General features: G+C 49.1%; 1 pseudogene; it reads left to right on the top strand.

Moving 5' to 3' along the window:
- Positions 1-25,027, top strand: part of LOC134432688 (zinc finger protein 883-like) — a 133,096-nt pseudogene extending 108,069 nt beyond the window's left edge.
- Positions 25,028-25,259: the final 232 nt, after the last annotated feature.

The following is a 25,259-nucleotide window of genomic DNA, read 5'->3' on the forward strand; positions in this document are numbered from 1 at the left end:
GGTTTTATCACTCTAGCGGCGCAGCTGCCAGACAAGATCAAATCTAGGGGTTTAAGGCTCCCCTGAAATGTGTTCCAAAAGGAGTTTTTCTCTTTTCCAGTATACTCATATAGATACTTGTTACAAACAAATTTTCTTACCATTTTCACCATTTCTTTGCTTTTTACTAGATCTGCTGAGCTTGTTTCAGCAGCATCCCATTCGAAGCACAACCAGGCTTCCCCTATAGGGCGCTCTCCTAGAAGTGGCTGCCTAAAACTGGCAGTATTGTATGCTCTCCAATACACTCTCTTATTTTTCTGATAAAGGACCAATTGGGAGAGGTTAACACAATCAGGGTTAGAACTGATGTGGACTCTCCAAGGAGCTCACTTCCTCCTCACAGAGGGGTTGGTAGCATTCACTGCACGGCTCAGCTGGGCTCCCCTGAGCACCACCAGCCATCAGAGCCATCAGTACTACCCTTCCCAAGAGTCCGGTATGGGTCATCTCATACAGCCTGCCCACCCGGCCTTCCCTCTTGGGGAATTTTACTGAGGAAAAGCTTCCAAGCTCTTTAGAGTCCCTTCTACCCGTTTCTCTGGTTAAACCTCTCTTGCTCTGTTCCCTACCAAGTTTGGCTTCCCCCAGGGGAGTGTTCTGTAGAGGATTAACCTGGAGTCTTTAGAAATAAATTGGGGAACTTAACCAGAATTACTTATTTACAGTCTTAAACTTTTTACCAACATAGTTTACACAGAACAGTCTTAAAACATTTTAAGCAATATTAGAACTCTGATACCAATTTTTTTTTTCCACACAGTTCAGTCTTTTTGACTCTTCCTTCTGAGAGTCAGCTTTAAATCACAGTATACTCAGGTGAATTAACTTGTGAAGCAGATGAATCTTGTCCAGCGCCGGGGGGTGAGAGTGATGTGGACTCTGGTCCAATGCCAGAGGGAAAAACTGGGACTCTGGCCCAATGCCAGAAGGACAAAGGGGTGGAGTCCGGTCCAATGCCAGAGGGAGAATGGGGTGCAGTCCGGTCCAATGCCAGAATGCCAGAGGGAAAAAAAACTGGTGTTGAATCCTGGTCTAATGCCAGGGGGTGAGAGTGATGCGAGTCCAACCTTTTCCTTTTGGTCTGCACAGTCGAGTTAGTAATGAAGAGTACCTGAAACGGGCTTTCCAACACAGGCATTAGTGGTCTGCAATTTAATGATTTTATCAAAACTCAGTTTCTCTGTTTAATGTTATTGGTTAATTTCTCTTTTTCCATAGCTTGCATGTTTCTCTCATCAACTTCTACATACTCTGTATTTTGCAAGGAGTTGTATTTCTCAGCTAACTTAACTCCCAAAGTATTTTTATTCCCCTATTTTTCTGTGTATTTAATTCAATGGTTTTTCTGTTCTATTTTTCAAGATCTTATCTATTTATCTCTTGCTTCTGTTTCTTACTTTCACTTACAGCTTAAATACTTCTTTCAACCCCTTACACCTAATTTTTTTTTTTCTTACACCATTCTTCTACACAATACACTTCCCTCTAAGGAGATGTGGTAAAACTTATAATGCACAATCTACATTACCTCTATTCTAATTTGTCTATATTCATTCTCACACATTCCTTCACACCCTCAAGACACAAACTGGATCATTATTGCTAGAAAATCACTGTGGCTCCCCTCACCTTGGGGTTGGCCCACAGGTCTCAGTATCCCTGGGCCTCTTGGAAGGGCCCTGGCTCTGGTTGCCTCTGGTGCACATTCACCTGTGAGGCTGTCTGCGTGTCACTCACGCTCTCGCAGCTATGGCTCCCTCACACACCTGAGGAGCACTAGTCTCGTTTGCAGGTCACACACACTCTTTGGCCACAGCCCCCACCCGCCTGGGGGACACAAGCCTGGTTTGCAGGTCACACATACACACACTTCCACTGCCCCCTTCCCACGTGCCCGGGAAGTTGAGGCTGACTTTGTGACTCACTCTCACGCACACAACAAGACAACAATAAGGTACCTTTTACTTTCACATCACTTATTACAAGTTAAGTATTACTGGCCAGTTTTGGTGCTATTGGATATCCTTTCTACCTAGCTGTTTTTGTCTAACTTCAGATGTTTTTCACTATACTATACTATACTATACTATACTATACTATACTATACTATACTATACTATACTATACTATACTATACTTCTTAGTACTTTGTTGAGACAGGACTTATCTGCTCCTGTATCTACTCAAAAATTCTAATTCTTCATTTAAGGGTCCCACTTCAAAGTTTACCAAGGGCTCTTCTAGATGTTACATCAGGTCCCCTATAGTGTAAAGCCCCTGACCCTCTAATCATCACCTTTAAGGATCTTCCCTAAATTATCTTGTTCCCTGGCTATTGCCTTATCAAGACTGAGTTTTCTACAAAACCTCCTGACGTGTCCTGCCTTTCCACAGTAATAGCAATGTCGCTCTCTCAAAGGGCCTTGAGGTGTCTCCATCCCTCTTGTACCTGACAGTACTGGCCTATCCTTGCCTCCTCCTGGTGGTGGACCCGCCCACCCTGCACTTTCTCTAGCTACAGCAACCATGATCTTAGCCTTGGCCCTTGCTTTATCTTCCTCCCTCCTTAAATACACCTTCAATGCCTCTCTTAATAACTCATTAATGCCCTTCTCTTGCCAATCTTCCATCTTTTCCAGTTTTCTCCTTATATCAGGCTAAGATTTGGTAACAAATTGGACTTTTAGCAGCATTTGACCTTCTGGGGTGTCTGAGTCTATTCTAGAGTACAACTGAAAGCTTCGCCTTAGGCGGTTAAGCCAGGCAGCAGGAGCTTCATCCTTCTCTTGTGTACCCTCAAATGCCAATTGGGTGTTAGTTCCTTTGGGAACTGACTCTTTGATCCCCCGTATTATCAAAGACCTATATTCCCTCATGGCCTTCCTCCCCTCTTCCTGGTTAGGGTTCCAGCTGGGAACCGTTAGTGGCAATTTCTGTTCACCTGTTGGCACCTGGGGTCCTGGACTGTTATCTTTCTCCCATATTCTTATGCCAGCCGCCCTTATCATCTGGACCTCTTCTGGGGAAAATAATATACTCAGGATGGAATTCATCTCCCCCCAGGTGTAGATATTTGGACCTAGAAATTGATCCACTTGGTTGGCTATGCCCACTGGGTCCTCAACCAAATGCCCCAACTCTTTCTTGAATCCTCTCACCTCAGAAGCAGTTAGGGGAACATTCACAAAGCCAACACCTCCCGCTACTCCTCCCATAGGAACCTCTCTGAGGGGAAAGAGTCTCTCTGCCTTGGAGGTCTTGGATCTGGTGCTACAGTAAGGCCCATCTTCAGATGCCAAACTACTTTGAGGGTTCTCTGGGTTACCCTGAACTCTCTGCCCATCAGCAGGTGTATTTGCTGATAGCTGTTTATCGGGCGAGGAGGCATTTGTGTCCCAGGTAGAAGGAGGTAAATGGACAGCAATAGGAGGGGGAGAAGAGCCTGAGTAGATATTAAGCAGAGCTGGAGAAGGAGTGGAGAATGCAGCAAGTGGAGTAGGCACTTGTGGTGGTGCAGAAGGAACTGGAGGAGATACTGGGTTTATCATAGCTGAAGCTGAAGAGGTAGAAGGAGGAATTTGAGCAGGTGGTAATGAGATGGCAGCCGGGGGAGGAACCGGACCTGCCATTTGAGGTGCTTGAAGAAGAGGATTATAAGGCGGAGGGGCAGAAGGAGGCAAATAATCCAGGGGGTCCCATCTTTTACTAGTTCTATCATCCCCTCCTTCATTCCCCTCTTTCTTCCTCTGTACCTTACAAATTCGCACCCCTTCATCCCCAACAGCGCTCTTTAACCAGCAAGCCACATACAATAATTGCTCAGGATCAGTATCTCTTTGAGCTGTCAGATAATTATTTAATTGTTGGCACATCCACTTATCCTTTGTCCCACACCAAGGCCATCCTCCTTGCAACTCTAATTCTGACCACGCTTCCATACAATAATGGATCATTTTCACTTTATCTAATCCCTCCGTGGCCTCTAGAGAATCCCATTTTACTAACAGTTCTCCTAAGGGACTATTGGGATGTATATACCTCAGTCTCTTGCCGGTCTTTTTACTATTACAACCTCCCATTTTTCAGGTCTCAATAAAAAATCCCGAAGGTGCCTCTACAGACCGGGAATTTCAAAAAACCTTGTTTGAGGAGCTTCAGCCTCCTCCACTGAACTTCAAATTTCTGCCTGATGCTCAGGACTTTATACTGAAACAACTGCCCAATCTCTTGATTGCCCAACTTCCCAGCGTCAGGTCTTACATCTATCGGGACTTGAACACACGAAGCCTCGGCCAAGAATCCGGGTCGTGCCTGACTCCCTCAGTCAGGAAAAACAACTGCCTGATTTTTTAGTTCGTCTCCCACTCCCGCCACCGGATTTCTCACCAGTCCGGTGCTCCGGTGCTCCTCTGCGTCGCTGTCCTGAGCCGATCTCTCTGGTCCTAGTAGCCAGCTGTCCTCTGAAGATCCAAGATGGCCAGTCCTGAGTCCTCTTGCGGCGTGGCTATTCTGGACGAGAGCCCCCAGCTGAAATAAACAGGGCCAGGAGACTTCTTCTCCTTTTTAATGCCTTTATTGAAAGTGATCAGCTCAGGATTGGGCGGCTCGGCGGGTCTGCAGCGTCCGTCGTCTCCCAGGGCGACTCAGAGGAGAAGGATATGCACAGCTCTGTCCACCAGGGGCAGGGCTGGGGGAATCCGGTCCTCGTGGGAGCCTTTAGGGCGTGATGTCCCCGTCAGATGGTGCTTCAGTCCGGGTCTCGCTCCCTCCCAAACCTGGCCCGGGGGATCTCGAAGACAGGGTGAGGAACGATGAAGGTTTCCCGCATCTCTGCAGGCCTAGCGCTCTGCTCCTCACATCCAGACATCACTCCAGTCTCTCAACTCTTAGGCGGCTCGTTGCTTTTGGGGTTTCCCCGTGAGTTTGGAGTCGGGGGTCCCACAAAGCATTCTGGTCTTGGGAGTCACTTTGCATAACCCCTCCCACCTTCTCAGGTGTCTTCACTATTCTGAGAAAGGTACAACTTAGCCTCGGGAAGGTCCCCACCCAGGAGAAGGGCCATTAACTCGCCCCAGCCAGGGCTTTTACTAATACAAAAACAACCATTAACGACAACGACCCGTGATTACAATAACAAAACACTCAGAACTTGGGCAGGGCCAGTGATCTGGCTGCCTCTTTGTAACTTTTTCTCACAACAAAGATATTTTTGTTCATAACAATAGGCTCTAATTTTTTGGGGGGGACAAATACCATCTGGAGCCTGTGATAACTTTAAAAAGTGGGTCCCCAAGAAGAAGAATTGGAATTTGTAATAGACACAGGGGCAGAGAGAACCTGCCTGTTAAATGTTCCAAAAAGTTATAGTGTAAGCAAACATATAGTGAAAGTAACAGGGGCAAAAAAAGAAAGCTTTACATTTCCAGTCATTAAAGATGTGGTAATTGAAGGAAGAAACTAAAATTTAGATGGGAGATGTGTTATTGGTCCCAGGGGTGAAATAAACGAGGCCAAGAGCCTTCTTCTCCTTTTTAATGCCTTTATTATAAGTGATCAGCTCAGGATTGGGCAGCTCGGCAGGGCTGCAGTCTCCCGTCGTCTCTCCCAGGGCAACTCAGAGGAGGAGGATATGCACAGCTCTGTCCACTAAGGGCAGAGCTGGGGATCAGGTCCTTGTGGGAGCCTTTAGGGCATAATGATCCCTTCGTTGTTTTTGGGGTTCTTCCTGCACGTTTGGAGTAGGGGTCCCACACAGCATGCTGGTCCTTAGAGTTATTTTGCATATCCCTCCCCTCCAAAGTCTTTTCTCTTAACTGTTCGGGAGGTACCGCACCCTTCACTGTCTGAGAGAAGAGCCATTAACTCGCCCCAGCCAGGGCTTTTACCGATACAAAAGCAACTATTAACAACAACGACCCATAATTACCATAACACAGGCAGCAGCCCAGCAGTAGTGGTAACCTTTTTCTCACAGAAAAAAATCAACTGAATTTTTGTTCATAACAGGGGCATGTAGCAATTTATTGGGAAGAGTCTTACAAGTGCAATTAAGAGTAAGAGTTATATCAGAAAACGGGAAAATGACAGCTAGAGTTTTGAAATTAGGCCAAGGCGATGAAGAAAAAAAATATCAACAAAGAAGTTTGGGCTGGAGAAAAAAATAGGGGAAGATTAGATATCGACCCCATAAGGGTTACAATTGAGAGAGAACAAAGAGAGAAGGTGAAGTAGAGAGGTAGTTGAGAAACTCTGAGATGTTAGAATGTGATGACATCTTGGTGCTAGAAGAGAGCAGAAGTGTGAATGAAGGTTTTTTGCATGAAAGGCAGAGAAGTATCTTAACACATGCTTGTTAGCAGGTTATTCAATGCCACACTGAGGTCCAGAAAGGCCTTAGAAGAACGAGCCCTGCTTGAAGAGAAAAGAGGATAAGTTGCCTAGAGAAAGAAAAATAATGTCAGGAGCACCTGGGGATGCCAAGTTTGGGGTTGTCAAGGTTGGGAGGTGTCTGAGCGCTCCCTACGATCGGCGGGGTCTCGGGGGCTGCGGCAGGGACCAATCCATGGAGGTGACCCGTGGCAGTGCTGGCAGCAGAGGACACAGGTTTGCGGCCAGGAGCGGGCTGGCTCCGTGGTGGAACTGCCGGGAGGCTCCCGAGACTGTCGGGGTGCCGAGCCCAGGATGGCAGCGTCGGCCAGTAAGTGAGCTGAGAGAGAGAAGGAAAGAGAGAGAGAGAAGAAGAGAGAGAGAAGGAAAGAGAAAAAGAGAAAGAGAGAGAAGAGAGAGAGAGAGAGAGAGCATGGGGACCCAAGGCAGCCCCCAGGGTCCCCATGCCCGGGGCTGTTCTCCCCTGCTCCGGCCCTGCAGCCAAGGGGCAGCAGCGGGGGAAGGGCGAAGAACAGCACTGACAGTAAGGCTGTGGAGAGGGGGGGAGAGGGGCTAGCACTAAAAGATAAAATCAAAGCAGATTGCTGACTCTCCAAACCTCACAAAGCAGTTTGTTTTTCTTAAGTAAGAAGGTTTTTTGGGTTTTTTTGGTGTGTGTTTTGTTTGCTGTTAAAGAGAAGGTTTTTTTCCTGAAGAATGGGTTTGTAAGGCTAAAACAATTAAATGCTGCCCAAAAAGTAAAAAGCAATAGATGTGATACATCTCGTGTTAAAATTGGTCTAGCTTTTCTTATTTAACTAACTGTAACTCACAGAAACAAGAATTTGCCTCTGCAGCTATTAGCGCAGCTGCATAGAAGAAGAGGCTGCTGTGGAGAAAGCTTTTAGCTTAACCTAGAAAGTTTGGAAAAAAAGCGAATAGTAAAAGTTAATGCAGTATTATCTTTCTTTTTTTACTATGCTATTAAGAAGTCCTTTCCAGGTACTACTGAAGCAACAATCAGAATCATTGTTGCAGAGGGTGAATTCATGCCAGCAGAATCAACAGACTTGTGAAGAAACCTGAGGAATGGACTATCACATTTAAACTGGGTGATACCGAAGTGACTTTCCAATGGGGACTGAGTGGCAATAGTTTGGGAAAACCCAAATGATCCAAGAAATGTACAAAGAATAACACTGAATTAAGAAATAAGATAACGCTTATATCACTGGTTTCGAGCACTGCCTGAATAAAACCTCTCCTTGGGGGAGGAAAACTTCAGATAGAAAGATCAAGACTGCTTTTGTATTCTGACCTTAGCCTGAGAATTGAACAGGGGAGAAGGGGAATTGCCATTTCCATTAGTAAACTTTATTTGATTCATTCCAATACTGGACATGCTATCTGGGTTATAAGTAAATGCTTAAATTGTGAGAGTAATTAGTATTGTAATTCACAAAATATATGCTCTTGTTGCAAAAAGATTGTTAAAGTAATAACTTGGTTTTGTGGATTGGAATTATTAGTGCCTGTTGAATGAGAGATACCTGAGGAACAGTAAGAGACCACAGTTAAAGAGTGTCAAAAACAATTTGCCTAGAAATTAGTTAAGAGAAGGTGACAAGAAAATAGAGGGCAAGACCAGATTGGCCTCTGCATTTTGCCACCGAGAAGATCAAATAAACCTGCTGTGGGTTGCAACCTCACAGGCATGGGAGGTGGGAGTATAAGCCATACTGGACCTCTGTTATTCCTGTTTCCAGCACTCATTTGTTGTCTTTTCCCTTTCGGGATATCAGCAAGATTGTGTCACAAATGCTACAGAAAGCATCACATGGAAAGAAACCAAAGTTCCTCTTTTATTACACACACCCATGTCAACAGCCACTGTTATAACCCATCCAAATTTAAAACCTGTAGGCAAAATAGAGTAAATTATTAGATTACAAGAAACTTAAGAAAATGTGGCAATAGATTTAGAACTGAATGTCCAAAAGGAGAGAGATGGATTTGTTTTAAATTTAATCTTGAAGATATGGTTCAAGATTTGGTAAAAAAACAAATAATAAACGAAAAGGTAAAACCAGGACAGCCATCTAACTCTGTATTGACTCCAAATTATCTGTTGAATTGTATTACAAGACTCCAAGCAGTTATAGAAATGATAGCAAATAAGGCTACCCAGGCATTAGAGTTAATATTAAGCTAGCTAAGCCAAACGAAAACTGTAGGGTATTAGAATAGGTTGGCTTTAGACTATTTATTAGCCAAAGAAGGGGGTGTTTGTGGAAAGTTCAATATATCAGATCATTGAAAATTGATGACCACAGAAAAGTGATTCTAGCAAAAGAAAAAGAAATCAAAAAGAAAAATATATATGCATATAATAACCCAGGTATCAGTCCAAAAATTAGAAAACAATGTTAAAATCTAGCTGGTGGCGTAATGTATTAGAAGAAATTAGGATCTTTCATTTTGTATTACGACTGTTTTTATATTTCTTGCTTGTGTAATCTCCTGTTTTATTTCACTAGCATAATCCAGAAGATACAAGTAGAAAAAAATATTGCTCAAGACAAATTATTTACAAAGAATAAGAGTGGGGATTGTGAAAAATGCATGTATTTTATGATTGGTTTTTCACAAATATTAAAATGAATATTATAAGTGTTGTGTTAGAAAATAATGCTGTATTAATTTTCTTAAGTAATGTGTTAAATATAGTTTTAGGTTATAAAAATAGAAACTATGCTATGTAAGATGCTTTGTTTAACAGAAAGGGCTTGCAGTGATATAGCAGCCACAGGACACCTAGATCTTTCAGAGAAAGGGAATTTTTTGCGTTCTTATCAGAAGAAACGAACTTCTTCCCGCCTTGGAGGCGCTGTTAGGATTAGAAGGAAGAAGTTGACACTGACCAGACTGAATCCTGTATTTGAATGGGATTTATGCACCATGTATGAAGTGTGTGAATATGCAACAGTTCTTAAGGGCTAATCCTTTGTTAACGCGGTTTTTTTTCGGGCTCCCGCTGGCCACAAAAGATACCCGGACATCCGTAACTCTTTCTTTTTATTGTCTCATATTGTCTAAATTCAATTTGTCCAAATTGTTATTACTCTAATTGTGTTACTATTTTTATAACCATTTTATTACTATTAAACTTTAAAAATTTTAAAAACAAGTGATTGGCATTTTTCACGGAGGCAAATCCCATCTTTTCCTTGTCCGCCCTCCTTCCTCTCCTCATTCTGTCCTATATCCATCCATGTTCCTTTCCCATCTCCTTCCTCCCTTGCTCCCTCTTGTTCCTTCCTCTCTTCCTGCCTTTTCCTTTTCCCTTTTCCCTGTTTCTTCCTCTCCTTTTCCTTCCTCCACCAGGCACTGTGCTGCAGACAGAGACCAGGGAGAAAAAAATCCCTGCCACAGAATCTCATGGAAGAGGCCATTTGGAACGGCTCCACGGCGCAGGAATGCAATGGGGAGGAAAAGCCCAAGAGATCCCACACGAGGAGGGGCTGCTCTGGAGAGTCAGGGACAAGCGTGCTGAAGAATTCGGGCTGTACGGTCAGTCAGGACACCCCCCACCCGGCGGTCAGACCTTTGCTCCGTGCCTGGGCGCACCCAGCCGGACGTGAGCAGAAGGAAAGGACACTGACTGCCCAAGCCATAAAAACCCGTGTAACCCAGCGATCAATGCCATTTGCTGTCCACCACATTGGTGTCAGGAGCATATGGACCGAATGACTCTGGGCTTTGCGCCACCGTCCCAGAATAAGAACCAGGTCGCCACGCCTTGAGAAGGCAACAGGCTGCAAAACCAGCCCGGGGAGCTGTGAGGAGGTAAAAGCCTCCGTGTGGTAGGAAGGGTGAGGGGAATGTGAGAAGAGCTTAGGCAGAGCTCAGCCTGGTGCCTCCAAAAACGGCGGTGCTGGATGCAGAGATCCAAGGGGATGCAGAGATCCCCCTGCAGATCCATCGGGCTGCGGAGATCCCCCTGCAGATCCATGGGGATGCAGAGATGCCCCCACAGATCCATGGGTGTGCCGAGATCCCCCTGCAGCCCCCGGAGCAGCCACGCTGAGCACGGCGATGCCTGAGAGGAGGCTGTGACCCCGCGGCCAGAGGGCCCCGCTGGAGCAGCCTGTCCTGGCAGGACTGATCCCGGGGCACAGTGACCCACGCTGCAGCACTTGGAGGGGGCTGTGCCCCATGGGACGGACTCGGCTTGGAGAAGTTCCTGGAGAAGTCTCCGGTGGGAGAGAGCCCAGGGTGCAGCAGGGGAACGACTCCTGTCCCTGAGCAGAGGGAGAAGCCCCGGGGCATGAACTGAGCCCGGCCCTATTCCCTGTCTGCGGCACTGCCGGGGTAGGAGGTGCAGCTGGAAGGAGGGAGGCGTGGGGGAAAGCTGGATTTAAGGATGTTCACTTACTTCTCATTATCCTGCTCTGAGATTTTGGAGTTCTCTGTCAAAAATCTCTCCCCTCCCCGACTTATACACGGGGGTTTGGGGCGGTTTTCCCTTTTTGGGGGAAATCAAAGCGATGCACTGATGTTCCTAATTAGGGGTAGGAGAAGTGAGGATCCAGGGCTTCCCGCTGAGCCGGAGACACCGAAGCGACAGTGCCGGGAAAGCCGTGGCGGGAGCTGCGGAGAAGTTTGTTTGTGTTTTCAGCTCAATCCGCCTCGGGCCCGGGCCCATTCCAGGGCTGTTCCTCAGCTCCGGCTCTGCCCTCACGCAGCCCGGGGGAACCTGAGAGCGCGGGGCGGGGCTGTGCCGTGTGCAGAGCCCGCCCCTGGCTGTGATTGGGCGATGGTGCCGTCAGTCGTGGTTGTGGCGCGCTGATTGGTGGGAGCGGGGCGGAGCAGGGCCCCGGTGGCGGGCTGAGGGCGGCCGTGGCTGGGCAGCGGCGGCGTTGTCGGAGCGTGTGTGCGGTGCCGTGAGCGGCGGCAGCGGCCGGAGCGCGGTGAGGCGGCGGCGGAGCTCGGAGGCGGCCGCAGCGCAGGTGGGAGCCGCGCTGGGTTGTGCGGGGGCTCGGGGCTGGCTGCGGGCCTCGGTGGCGGCAGGGGGCTCGGGCGGGTTCGTTATGCCGTGTCCAGCCCGTGTTGCCGCTGGCGTGAGGGCGCTGCGGGAGCGGCTGCCCGCGGTCTCCTTGCGGCCGCTGCCTCGGCAGGAGCCGCAGCCGGAGCAGCGCTGGCTCGGCCCGGTTGCTGTGGCTGGGACAGAGGGGGCTGCCCCGTGCCCGGGGCTGTGCGGGGAAATTGCTGTGGCCGGAGGTTTCTGTGCGCAGAGGAGACAGAGGAGTCCTGTAAAAGTGACTTTATTGCTGAGCAGAGGGAGAGGCCGTGGGGCATTTGCCGTGCGCTCTCTGCCATTGTTGTAGTTCGCAGCCTCCTTTTTATCCTCATTTTCCCGGCTTCATCTCCCTCTCCCTTTGCCCACTGGCTGAAGTACTTAGAAGGTTCATAGCTCCCGATCCGCCAACTGCATGTCCTCGTTATTGTGCACCCCCACTTTTGTATAACAGCCGATATTCACGCCTCTGTAAAGGATTTGTTCTTCTGGAAGTTCCGGAATTTAGCGGGACTTTCTGTGAGAAGCTGTCTATGGTAATTAGGAACATTTATTGAAGCCGATGGTTTCGCCTGTTGCTTCCTTATCTACAAATCCCTGGCCCCTCACTCAGCTCCTGAATGAGCTGCACTCTCAAGGTGTGGAGTATGGTAAAAAGATGAGAGTTGCTGTAGCACATCAGAGGAGAAACAGCATTCATTTAACCCATGGTCTGCCACGGAGCCACAAAACCGTGTCCCATTCCCATCCTTTCCACGTTTGGGCTGGAACATGAGGTGCTTTCTTACTTCCTTTGTTATCTGTTTCACCACTTTTTCTTTGTCATCTCTTTGCCAACAGCAGTTTGAGTCATTTAATTTTCCACAAACTCCTCTTTTTTCTACTAAGAGATGATCTGATCCCATCCCATGGTTAAGTGTTATCTTCCTCATTTCAGTGGGTTGGTCAGCAGGAAGGTCAGGAGCTTGAGCTGTCTGGTTGGTTATAGCGAGGGCCGCTTGTAATCTAATGATGCTATTGAAATGAGAAATGGGTTCTGTGGCTCCTGATATGAATTGGCTCGGGTTCCCAGGGGCTGATCCATGGTGTTGTAGGATTTGTTCTGCTGGCCGTTCATCTTTTCCCCATTTTTGGCTGCTCTCCCTAGCCAGGGCTACATCAATTGACTGCTTTGCTCAAATTAAATCAGCCAATAGTTGTAATCACAACTGATTTCCCTGAATTTATGGTAGGAAAAAATCCCCAGTGCTCTAATATAACCTATATAACTTGGACAGTGACAGCACATGTTGGAGTGGGCAGAGGGATGATTCCTCCCCCCTTATTTATAGTGAAGTTTTCCCAACATTCTCCATTTGCTGTTTCCCTTTGCAGCTTCACCCGTTTCTGTTGCAGGGTCAGATATCCTCCCCTGGGCTCTGCCTTGAGCTGTGCAAATTCCATCAGTGCCAGCAGGCAGAGCTTGGGGTGAGGGGCAGAGGGAATCAGCCCAATTCCTGCCCCAGGCAAGAGACCCAGGTGAATTGTTCACACTTTGCCCAGCAGTGTTCCTTTGCATTTCTAAAGCTCCTCTGGAGGCTGCCTGGAATGAAGCTTCTCTTCCAGGGCAGCCATCTGGTGAGTAACATGTGGCCCCCCAAGAATCTGCTGTGTTTTAAATAAAAGTATTAACTATTTACGAGTTCCAAGTATTACGGTTAAAGCTCTTCACTTCTACAAATGCACCATAAAGGAGAACTTGGAAAAACCCAGACCAAAAATTGATTCTCACACTTCTGTCCAAAACCCACCTGACAATATAAAGTGGGAATTATTATAAAAAGTTATTATAATTTTGTTATCTTATCACTGAAACTGCGGGGAAAACAAAAACTCTCCAAGAATCTCTTTAGTGTTAGACAGTCAAGGCATTCCTTGGTTCTGACCTGGATGTGCAACAGAAATAATTTCTTTCACAAATAGCCCGGCTGTGCAGAGAAAATCATTCCATGCCATGTGAGTTTTACTCGATTTTTCCTCAACTTTATGTAGTCGGAACCCATCTAAATCCAATGCTTTAATGTTCATTGCTTCCAAGTTTTGTAAGTTTTTAGTATTTGGTTTCCTGTTGGACCCGGATTTCTTCCCCTCTGATGTGAATTCGGTCTCCACACTCCTGGATTTCCTTCTCAGCCTTTTCCAGCCCAGGTGTCTCCAGCTCTGCCGGGGGCAGTGTCTGGGGTAGCTGTTGGTTGCTGTTTGTGCTGGGCAATGTTGACGTTTTGTTGCTGGTCGTTATCTCTGTGGGTGTCTTTTGGGCTATTCCCAGTCTGTTGGGATGTTAAATTCATCTCCATTGAGTGGTGTAGCAGCCCTTAAATAAAACCTTTAAAATTCCTTTCCCCAAGGCAAACCTTTGACTAGAGAGACCCTTCTGAGCAGAGAAAGAAGATTTAAAAGGAGCAAAATCGGTACATTTTGCAGCAGTGCAATGGCAGACAGCCCAGAGTGTGGGTGTCAGTGAGCCCCAGAGTGGAATTGTGCCGTGGTGTTCCCCAGCAGCTGTGGCAGTGCAGGCCCAGCCAGCGCTGAAGCTGCAGCAGTGGCAGCAAGGCTTGGCCCCAGGGGCTGGAGATGGCAGAGGAGGGTGGCCAGGATTGCAGAGGATTCCAGGCGAGGATCTGTGGGCAGGCGCAGGGGCTTGGCCCGCTGTGGAGCCCTGGCTGCTGCTGCGTTGCCTTCAGGGCAGGCTCAGGGGCGGCCTCCCATCCTCCTGCTGCAGGCGGGAAGTGCAAATCTCCGGGGCTTCAGAGCCCTTGAGGCCAGGCTGAGGGGTCCCCCCGTGTTGAGCTGTGCTGGCGGCTGTTTCTGCCCTCAGGGACACTTGGCATGGGCCCCTTGGCCACCAGTGGTGCTGCTTTGCACTCCTTGGGCAGGAGCCAATGTCCGGGCTGGGTGTTGGCAGCAGCAAAGTGCCAGGGCAGGCTCTGTGACAGCCCAGCTTCCTGTGGGAGAATATCCCTTGATATCTGCTCCAGTGGTTGCTGAAGCAGTGAGAATTGCTTTTGCCCCCCTGTTAGGTGCCATGGTGTCAGCAGAAGATATTGAAGCCTTCCTGCTCAGGGCATTTCAGTGCCAGGCTCTCACAAGCACCCACAGCTCCGTGGGTTGAGCTGAGCATGGGGCAGTGACCTGCGCTGTGTCTGATTCCCCTTCCTTCCCTGCCCTGGAACAGGGTGTTGCCTTTAGACGCCACTTGTCCTGGTTGCTTCAAAATGCTTTGGAGAGGCTCCATATCTTATTTTCCTGGGGCTGCCCACACTTCTGGGTTCATTTCAGATAGGCCTGGTCAGACATTTGAAACAAAGGTACAACAGAACCAGACTCTCTATCCCTTTTCATAACATTAATTTGTGTTAGGAGTTTAGCGATCAAATCCCTTCCCAGTAGATCATTATACTAATTAGGAGCAAATAAAAATTCACGCATTTCAAACCCATTCCCCAGATCTCCTAACAGTGATTGAATAAAACCATACATCTTTCCCACTTATCCCCTCACTAATTAAACATATTTCTAACATTTCCCCCCCCTTATGTGTAAGATTTAGGGTGGATTTAGAGACCCCTGTGTCCACCAGGAAATGCCTCCTCTAAATGCAGTCCCACCCTGAATGTTCTCAAGGGCTCCAGTGTGGAGGGTCCCTGGTGTGATGGGAGCTGTGACAGCCTTGCCAATCCATGTCCATCAAGGGGTGGACTTGCTGGTCCTGAGGGTGCTGCTGTCTGTGCTTGCAGTGTCCTTGTGCCCTGCAGCTGGAGCCCTGGTTCCTTGCCAGGGGCTGTTTGGGTGGGCTCTCCCCTGCCGAGGAGGGCAATGCCTCTGCCAGGTGCTTGTGGCCGAGCCCATGCCCTGGGTGCTGGGGCCCCCTTGGGCCCTGGGGTTGATCCCTTGGGGGCTGTAGGAACTGTGCCCTGGCCTTTGCCTTCAGCTTGGCCTTTTGCTGCTCCCTTCTTGCATTCACCTGCTGTGCCTTTGTGCCCAAGTGCTGCAGGGCCTTCTTGTGCCCCTCCTGCAGCCCCCTCAGTGCCTGTGGGTGCTTGTCTTGCTTTACAAGAGAGGTGTCTGCTCGGGAAGGCAGAAAAAGCATCTCTTTGAATGTAGAATGCAAACACCGTCCCTCTTAATTTTTAGACGAGTTAAATCAAGGGACTCTAAGGCAAAGATATGGGAATAGGAATACCAGTTCTTTGCTAGTGTGTATAATAAAGCAAACAAACACCAACAGCTGCGGCACTGCCAGCAAACAGAGCCCGGACCCAGTCCCGGCCTTTGGGCTGCGGCGCTTTGCCCTTGGGTGCAGTTCCGGGCACGGCCGGCAGGGGCGCTGGTGGCTCCCGTGGGGCAGGGCAGCGCATCCCTCCCATGGGAACCTCTCTGAACGGAAATAGAGCAATCCCTTCAGCTAACTCTTTCACTTTTTTCCCTTCTATAGCCTTTGTCCCATGTTTTGAGAAAGAATTTGTAGAGGGCTGCCTTTTAACTGAGCTCCTAGTGTTTCAATAAGGTGCTTCCTGTAGAGAGACAGAGTTTCCTTGAACAGCCGGAGCTGTGGTTACCGAGAGGACGTAACTCAGACCAGGACGGGGTCAGGGGAGGCTATCCCGCTGAGGCTCGGTCGGAGTATGGGCAGGGTCTGCTGCCGGAATCACCAGAGGGGGATCTTCCCGTGGAGTCTGAGGCGGAGCGTGGGTAGCCCCCACATGGCTGATGGCGGCTGATCCGGCAGCTGCCGGCAGAGCAAAGGCAGGTGGGAGAGCCCGGCAGCAGCGGCGGTGCCCAGCGCAGGTGGCACGGGCAGGGCAGCCGGGGATGGGATGGCTGGGACCCCCCCTGGGTGCGGTTTGGCGCGGTGACCTCGGAGCAGGCGGCAGGACAGAGCAACCCCCATCTTCCCCAGCATGGCCGGCAGAGCGGCCGCGGGCCAGGCAGTGGGAGCAGGGCACACAAATTGAACGACAGCGCTGGGGCAGGTGGAGCTGCCCTGGGCAGTGAGGCCGCACCTGGGATGGAAATCGGGGCAGGCGGAGCTGAGGCGGGCAGCGAGCCGGGACCCGGGACAGGCGTCTGGGCCGCGAACGGAGGGGGCAAGACCTGCAGAGGATCCCACTCTCTTTCTGATTTTTTCTCTTGTTCCCTTCCCTTTCATTTCCCTTTTTTTTTTCTTGTTTTTTCTCGGGGCATTCTGATACTTCAAAGATTTTTATTCTCCTGAAATCTCCTGTCTAACACATGGCATATTCTCTTTCTTGTAGATTAAATGGGGTTTTTTTACAAATAAACTCAGAACCTAACAAATCCAGACTTCTGCTTCGAGACTTTGAAATGGCCAACCAGCTAAGTCAGTACCTCCTAATGTTGTTTTTGTCATCATGTTTTTATTTATCCTTTGGCAAATTACGGATACATCCTAAATCCAAAAATCCCAGTGCACCCATAGTTCCTTAAAAAATTATCACACAAAGCTTCAGTACCCTAGTGGGTTTTCTGATGCCTGTCTTCTAATATTTTCCTAGAAGTCCATTTTATTAGGTAATTGTCTTCCATCAAGAAGTTTCCGTTTCCCTGATTTATCTTGTTCATTTCCTGTCTTGTTTAATTCTTTTCTTAGCTTCCCTAAACTTTGGAGTTTCCAGTTTTTCCTCGTTTGGAGTTAATATTAACATAACTCTTTCAGCTTCATTTTCTGCCGCATCCTTAGCTTTGTGATCTGCCAAATTTTTTCCTCTTCTTTCTGGGGTCTTTCCCTTTTAGGGTTCCTTAACATGTACTATAGCTATCTCTTTTAGGTTATGGTAATGCCTTTAAAACCTCTAAAGTAAGTTCCTCATATACGGGTCCTTGTCTTCTTGAATTAAGTAATCTTTTTACTTTCCAAATTTTTTTCAAGGTACTACTCTAAAGGCATACCTTGAATCAGTATATATAGTTCCTTTATTTAGTGTTAAATATTCTAGTGCTCTTTTTAAAGTATATAATTCACAAGTTGTAGCTTACTAGTTTAAGGTTAATTTCTCTTTTTCCATAGTTTGCACGTTTTTCCCATCAACTTCTACATACCCTGTATTTTCTCCTTTTGCAAGGAGGTGTATCTCTGTTAGCTAACATAATTCCCAAAGGACTATTTTTTTTCCCTGTATCCAACTTACTGCTTTTCTGTCTCATTTTTAAAGATTTTATCTATTCATCTTCTTCCTCTGTTTTTCACTTTCACTAACAACGTAAATACCACTTTTCTTTCAACTACACACAGAAATATAAAAAACTTTTTTCTCACACTACTTTCAGTACAATACACCTCCCTCCAAGGAGATATAGTGAAGGTTAAAATACAGAATCTACATTAACTATACTTTCATTCATCTACGTTAACTCACTTTTATTTCCCATTCTCTCCCACACATTCTTTCCCACCCTCAGGACACAGCGTGGATCCCTGTTGACAGAGAATCGCGGGTCCCTGTGGCCCCCCTCACCTTGGGGTGGCCTCTGGGTCTCAGTATCTCTGGGCCTCCTGGGAGGGCCCTGACTCTGCTGCCTCCGGTGCCGTTCACCTGTGAGGCTGATTTGTGTGTCACTCACACTCTTTAGCCACGGCCCCCTCACACGCCCTGGGGACAATGGCCCGTTTGCAGATCACCTGTACCTTATGCCACAGCCCCCACATGCCCAGGAGAACAATGGCTTATTTGTGGCTCACACACTCCTCCTTCCACAGCCCCCCTTCCCACCCACCCGGGAAGCTGAGGCTGATTTTGTGTGTGACTCACTCTCACACACAACAAGACAACAATAAGGTACCTTCTGTTATAAATGATCAAATCGAGAGCCAAACTTATAAGAAAATTTAGCAAAGATTTATTAATTTGTCTGTGAGACTGAAGTTCGGTCGTCAAAACCAGCACAGCCAAGGGTCAGCGTCGAGCCCGGGTTCGGTGCTGGGTGAACACGGATCTGAGCTCCGAATGTCAGTCTCCCCCTGTTCACAAATGCTGCCTGACGCAGCGAGTTCTTTTACAGTTTATTCTGCTCGAGGCAGAGATGACCGAATGTTCTTTGTGTCTCTTCCCATGCATAACCGTGTCTTTACCCGTGCAGAGGTGGACAAAGACTCAGTCCCGGTGTCTGATGTTGTCAGTAGACTCTGGGGAAGTCAGCATTCACATGCATCAGGGTGGGGCTGTGGATCATTGTGGTAGCTGTAATCGACGAGGCGTTAATCACTCTTGGCTGGACCTGGTGACCCGGGGAAGCCAGCGATTATCGCCCTGGAAGCTTCTATTCTTTCATTAAAAACCCCAATGTTTATCTCAACCAAGTCCAGGAACTAGATGTATAAGAATAAGACACTGCTCCCTGCCAGGATGGTCAAGAGACTTAGTGTGGAGTTTACAATATTTTATACATTAATAGCTTTAATTATCTCTACCATACACTTTCACATCACCTATTACAAGTTTAGGTGTTTCTGGCCAGTCCTGGTGCTCTTGGATATGCCTCAACCCAGCTGTGTTGTCCAACCCCAGATGCTCTTGAGCATATCCTCAATCCGGTAGAATTTTGCTCAACGGTGGATGCTCTTGGAATGTTAATTCCTCAACCCAGCAGGTTTTAATTCTGGATGCTCTTGGGCACTCTTATCCCTCAAACCAGCAGAATTTTTAGGGTTCCCTTTTGTCCCATTTCCTAGTGGATTGGGCTCGGAAACTCCTCTGCTCCCTTCCTCCGAGGGGTCCAGCCCCTCTCTGAGACCCAGTCCCAGTTACCCCGGGGGATTCTCTCACTCCTGTTAACATTCACTTCGTCTCTCTCCTGGCCACTTACCGCGGGAAGTCGGAAACGCAGCGTGGGAGACTCCAGCACTCACTTGGCAGGTCTGGCACAACCAGCCCTCCTCTCATTCACACACATTCATCCCTCTGTACCTGCCCCCCTGAGAAATACTTACCAATCCCTTTTCCTTCCCGGGTTCTTCGTGCACATTACTACTCTTAGGGGGCCAATTACCACGGGTAGGGAGCCTTTTCCCTTCTCTTTGTTTTATTGTCTCCTTTTGTCCACCATAACCTGCGTCTGTTGGTCACCCCAGGGGAGACAGAGCGAGGCTGCCGAAGGGGCAGGGCGCGCCTTCCCCACTCTGACTCTCCTAAAGCACCGGCTGCGAGGTGTTAGTAACCATCCTCTGCTACCAAAATTGTGAAAAACGCCAATCACTTGCTTTTAAAATTTTAAAACCATAATAGTAATAAAATGGTATGAAAAATAGTAATACAATTAGAGTAATCACAGTTTGGAGAAATCAAATTACGACAATATGAGACAACAAATACCAAGAGTTACGGATGTCCGGGTACCTTTTTCTGGGCAGCCCAAGCCTGAAAAACGACACCGGTTAACACAGGATTAACCATTAAAAACAATAGCCTGTTGCATATTCATACACTTCATACATGATGCATAAATTCCGTTCAAACACAGGATTCTGTCTGGTCAGTGCCAGCTTCTGCCTCTGAATCCTAACAGCAGCTTCGAGGTGGGAGGAAGTTCATTTCTTCTGATAAAAGGGCAATCAATTCTTTTTCTCTGAAAGATTTAGGTATCCTGTGGCTGCTATCTCGCTGCAAGTCCTTTCTTTATAAAAAGACTCTAACCAAGCATAGTTTATATGTTAACATTTTTTAATAACCTAAAACCATATTCAACTCACTACTTAAGAGAATTAATACAGCAGTACTTTCTAACACAAGACATATAATATTCATTTTAATATTTGGGATAACCCATTCAGAAAATATGCATTATTTACAAGTATAATCCCACTTACTTCCAGTCTCTCCCAGTTTGGTCCCAGCTGCCGCCAGTATGGTTCCAGTTGCTTCCTCAATCAACTCAGTGAGTCCCAGTATGATGCCATTTGCTCCCAGTTGCTCCCAGTCAGGCCCAGTATGGGGGATGATGTGCAGGGTGTGCTCTCTGTGACTCTCAGTTCCTCCCAGTATTAGTCCAGTCCCTCCCAGTATGATCCAAATATGAGCCCAGTGTGCTCCCAGTCTCTGCCAGAAAAAACCAGTTTTGCTCTACATGGTTCCAGTTCCTCTCTTTCACCCTCACTTTCCTTCCAGTCACTCCCAGTATCTCCCAGGGTAGCCCAGTTCCCTCCACCATCTTTCCAGTTCCCTCCAGTATGATCCCATTTGCTCCTAAGCACTCCCAGTCAGCGTCAGAGTAGTGGCACTCACTGCCAGTATGATCCCAGTCACCACCAGTATGATCCCAGTTCATCCCAGCACAAGCCCAGCAGTTTGCAGTCGCTGCCAGCATGCATCCAGTCACTCCCTGTTCTTCCCAGTTGCTCCCACCATGATCCCAGTTACTCACAGCTGCTCCCAGTCATCCTCAGCATAATCCCAGTCACTCCCAGTATATCCCATTTGCCCCTAACATGGTCTCAGTTGCCTCCTGCAGGCCCCTGCTCACTCCCAGTATGATCCCAGTGTCCATCAGTGCGATCACAGTCTGCCCTGGCATGGCAATATGATCCCAGAATAATGTCAATACAAACCCAGTACAGTCCCATCACGATCCCAGTATGATCCCAGTATGGTGTCAGTACAAAGCCAGTACAGTCCCAGTATGATCCCAGTATGATATCTGTACAAGCCCAGTACAGTCCCAGTCACTCCCAGTATGATCCCAGTGCAGCCCAGTCCCTGGCAGTGCTGCCACTGCTGGGATCCCTCAGCCCTGTGTGCGTTCCCCCCTGGCGGATGTGCCAAGAGGAGCCCCAAGGGCTGGCAGTGGCCAGGCAGGGTCCCCAGCAAGGCCCAGTTTGGATGTGCAGCCCCCAGTTTGACCAGTTTGCCTCTCCTTTGGCCCGGGCCGGGTTCCCCCCGCCCGCAGCGGCTGGAGCAGCCGAGAGCCTCGCGCTGCCCATCCCGACCTGTCCCGGCTCCATCCCCGCTCCTGCCGCGGGCTGCGAGGGCTGCGGGAACGGGGCACCGAGGGTGTGGCTGCTGCTGGGGGAGGAGGAGGAGGGAGGGAAGGGCAGGGATGAAGGGTGTTATAAATTGGAGTGGACAATCTGCTGAGTGAGTATAATCAGATTAAGAATTTTTATTGATTACAGCAAGCAAGGCAAAAAGCAAATCAGCGCTGGGCGACAGGGGAGTCTCCGCTCCGCCAACTGCCGCCCGCTTCTGGTATTTCGTGGGGTTTATATACAGTCCTGCTTCCGGGTTGGCGTGTCTTTCAGGGTAGTACTCTGTTCATTCTCCTCCTGTTGCTAGGTGGTCGTAGTCTGCCTCTCGGTGGTCTGAGGATGAAGGCTGGTAGTCTTCTTCTTCTTGCCCCACGGTCAACCTTTCCTTAGTTGGTATGGTTGGTCCGGTTCCTGGAACTTTCAGCTTACTGAGCAGATAAGCAAATATTGTGCTATCAATCATAGCAGGCCCACTACCCGTGTCAAGGGCCTTGCCCCTTACTCCTCGGCAAACAATAGGCACATAGCTACGTATAGTTACACATTGCTTATTTAGCCTTTCAACATATTAGCTTCTAACATTTTGTAGTTTAAGCCTTATGAGATTTATTTTGCAGTATATTAGCCCGTTATATTCATCTTGCAACATGCTAGCTTGTTACATCTTTCATTGCGGTTTTTCTATTATTGGCTTTTCCCCTTTTCATAGTCTTTAGCAACTTGATGAACAAACTAGGATTACAAAGGGGGAGGAGGAGGTGGGGTTAGGGAGGAGGAGCAGGGGGAGGGATGGAAGAGGAGGGATGAAGGCAGAGAGCAGCAATGGAAGGAGGGGAAGGAGGTGGGGTTAGGGAGGAGGAGGAGATGGGATGGAAGGGGAGGGATGGAAGAGGAAAAGGAGGCGGGGATAAGACAGAGGGGGAGGAGGATGGGGGATGGAAGGGGAGGAGTGGGAGGAAGAGAAGGGACAAAGGCGGATCAAGGCTGAGCTGAGGGAACCACACGGTCAATCCCTGCCTGAATTCGCAGCCCCCACCTGTGGGATCATCGCCCCCCCAATCGCACCCATGAGCGGGGAGGGGGAGCTCGGCCTGGATATCCCTGCAGGTCCCTGGGTTGGGGTTTTTGGGGTGATTTTTGGAGAATGAAGCAGTCCAAGGCTGAGCAGAAAAGGCCCCTTGGGGGGACATTGGGGGATGGCGGTGGCGGCTGCCGGCAGAGGCAGCCTGGAGGAGCAGAGCCCTGTGTCCCCCAGGAGCCCAAAGGGGGGAGCCCAGAGAGGGGGGAGCGCCGCCATTGGCGGGAGCCTCAAAAGCCTGGAGAGGGGCAGGGGGGACTCCTTGGAGCCGCTGCAGCCCAGAGCAGAGAATGAGGGGAGAAGGGAGCCCGGGAGCCCAAACAGCCCCGGCATCCCGAAATGAGGATGGGGAAGCAGGGGGAGCTTTTGGGATTGCTGGGACTGCCATCAGCCTGGGCAGGGCGGGCTCCGGGCACAAGGAGGACCCCCAATCCAAGCGTGACCCCAGTAGCTGGGACAGGGGGGAACATTCTGAAAACCAGAGAAGAGGGGCCAGGGACGGGGAACTCCTGGGAGGCTTTTTCAGGGCTGAATCTTGGTGTTTGGGAGATTTTTCTGGAGCCCAGAGTGCCAGTGACTTGTAGACATGGACTTGGGCAAAAGGGACCTTCAAACTCTGTGTGTTGGGGAAGGTGAAACAGGAAAGCCTTATAAATATGATTGTCTTGCAAAAGATTTTTAGAATATAGAAAGTATAAGGAAGATTGAAATGAAAGCAAACTCTGAGATCCCTCAGTTAGTGAACAACTGGAAAACAGTGGTGTGGCCCGACTGAAGGTAATCCTCTTTTGATGAAACAATTCCCTCTGCTTGCAGACAGATCCAAGGGTCAGAGCAGACCCTACTGGCTCAATAGAAGGGGTCCAAAGAGGAGTTTTTAGGGTTTAAAATGTAACACAGTATGGTGATGTAATGATTCTTACAGGCTGTATGTAAATGCTGCAGGATTTGTATCTTGTACTAGATTGGATAGTGAGAAATAGAATATTCAACAGAGAAGAAAATTTATTGTGTTTAATAGGAAAGCTACTGTGTTATGCTCTTGCTTGTCTTACTCTCTTACCCTCTCACCCTCTCTACCCCTCTGTTCTCACGGGCCTGCTCCGAGCTGTGCCTGGCAGCTCCAAGCAGGGCCCTGCACCCAGGCCCTTTGCAATAAACCGCAAGTTCCACGACCTGGCTGCAGAGATCTCTCGTCTCCGTCCCTCCTGACCGTCCTACCCCCCGACACTCCTACAAACGCTCTCATCCCTTGTTTTCCCCAAACCAGGATTTCCCATTGCCAAGGCCTGGGACGCTGCAAGGAAGAGGAAGATGCCCCGGGACACTGAGGCAGGTGAGGAGGAAGTCAGTGCCCCTTTCCCCTCTGTGCTGCTCCATCTCCCAGCCCAGCACGGCCCCGGCCGCAGCTCAGCCGTGGGGGGGATCTCCTTGCCCTTGCCTGTGGCACGGAGGCAAATCCCATCCTGTCCTTGTCCTTCCTCCCCCAGAGCAGGAGGTGAGCATGGAGAGCAGGGAGGACAAATGCCCGCGGCAGAACCTGGTGGAAGAGGCCGTTTTGAGCGGCTCCACGGCGCAGGAAGCCAACGGGGAGGAAAAGCCCCGGAGATGCCACACGAGGAGGGGCTGCAAACGCAGCCGGCAGGGATCTGAGGGGGAAAGAGCCAGCCCGGGCCGGGAAGGCGGCCGGAGACGGAGCCAGAGCTCGGAGCTGGTGCTCCATGAGCAGCTCCATGATGGGGAGAAGCCCCACAGGTGCGTGGAGTGTGGGAAGAGCTTCAGGTGGAACTCCGACCTGATCAAGCACCAGAGGATCCACACTGGGGAACGGCCCTACGTGTGTGGGGAGTGTGGGAAGAGCTTCAGCCTGAGCTCCAGCCTGATGAAGCACCAGAGGATCCACACTGGAGAAAGGCCGTACAAGTGCTCCGAGTGTGGGATGTCCTTCAGGCAGAGCTCCAGCCTGACCATGCACCAGAGGACCCACACTGGGGAGAGGCCCTACGAGTGTTCCAAGTGTGGGAAGAGGTTTACGACCAGCTCCGTTCTCCTCCAGCACTATCGGATTCACAGAGAGGAGAGGCCCTTCCAATGCCCCGACTGCGGGAAGGGATTCAAGGGCAACTCCACCCTCATCACCCACCGGCACATCCACACTGGGGAGAGGCCCTACGAGTGTGATAAATGCAGGAAGAGGTTTCAGAACAGCTCCCATCTCCTCCGGCACTATCGGATTCACAGGGAGGAGAGGCCTTTCCGCTGCCCCGACTGTGGGAAGGGATTCAAGTGCAACTCCACCCTCGTCATTCACCGGCGCATCCACACTGGGGAGAGGCCCTACGAGTGTCCCCATTGTGGGAAGAGCTTCTCCAGCAGCTCTAACTTGACCAAACACCAACGGAGGCACTGGTAAGGGAAGCCCTGCGAGTGCCCCGAGTGCGGGCAGAGCTTCGTGCGCTGCTCCAGCTCCATCCCCCACTGGAGGAGGCCCTTTGGGCACAGCCCTGGTCACTCACATTCCCTGTGATCCATGTTGAGAACACACCTGGCTGCTTCTCCTTTTGGTTTGGCCTTTATTTTCCTCTGCTTCACCTTCATCCTTTAAAAGCACCCAAAACTGGGTTAAATGAAGGAAATTGATTGAATAGATAGATCTGAAGTTCCATAATTCCTCAATT

Source organism: Melospiza melodia (genome assembly GCF_035770615.1).
Source record: "Melospiza melodia melodia isolate bMelMel2 chromosome 7 unlocalized genomic scaffold, bMelMel2.pri SUPER_7_unloc_1, whole genome shotgun sequence".
Classification (NCBI taxonomy): Eukaryota; Metazoa; Chordata; class Aves; order Passeriformes; family Passerellidae; genus Melospiza; species Melospiza melodia.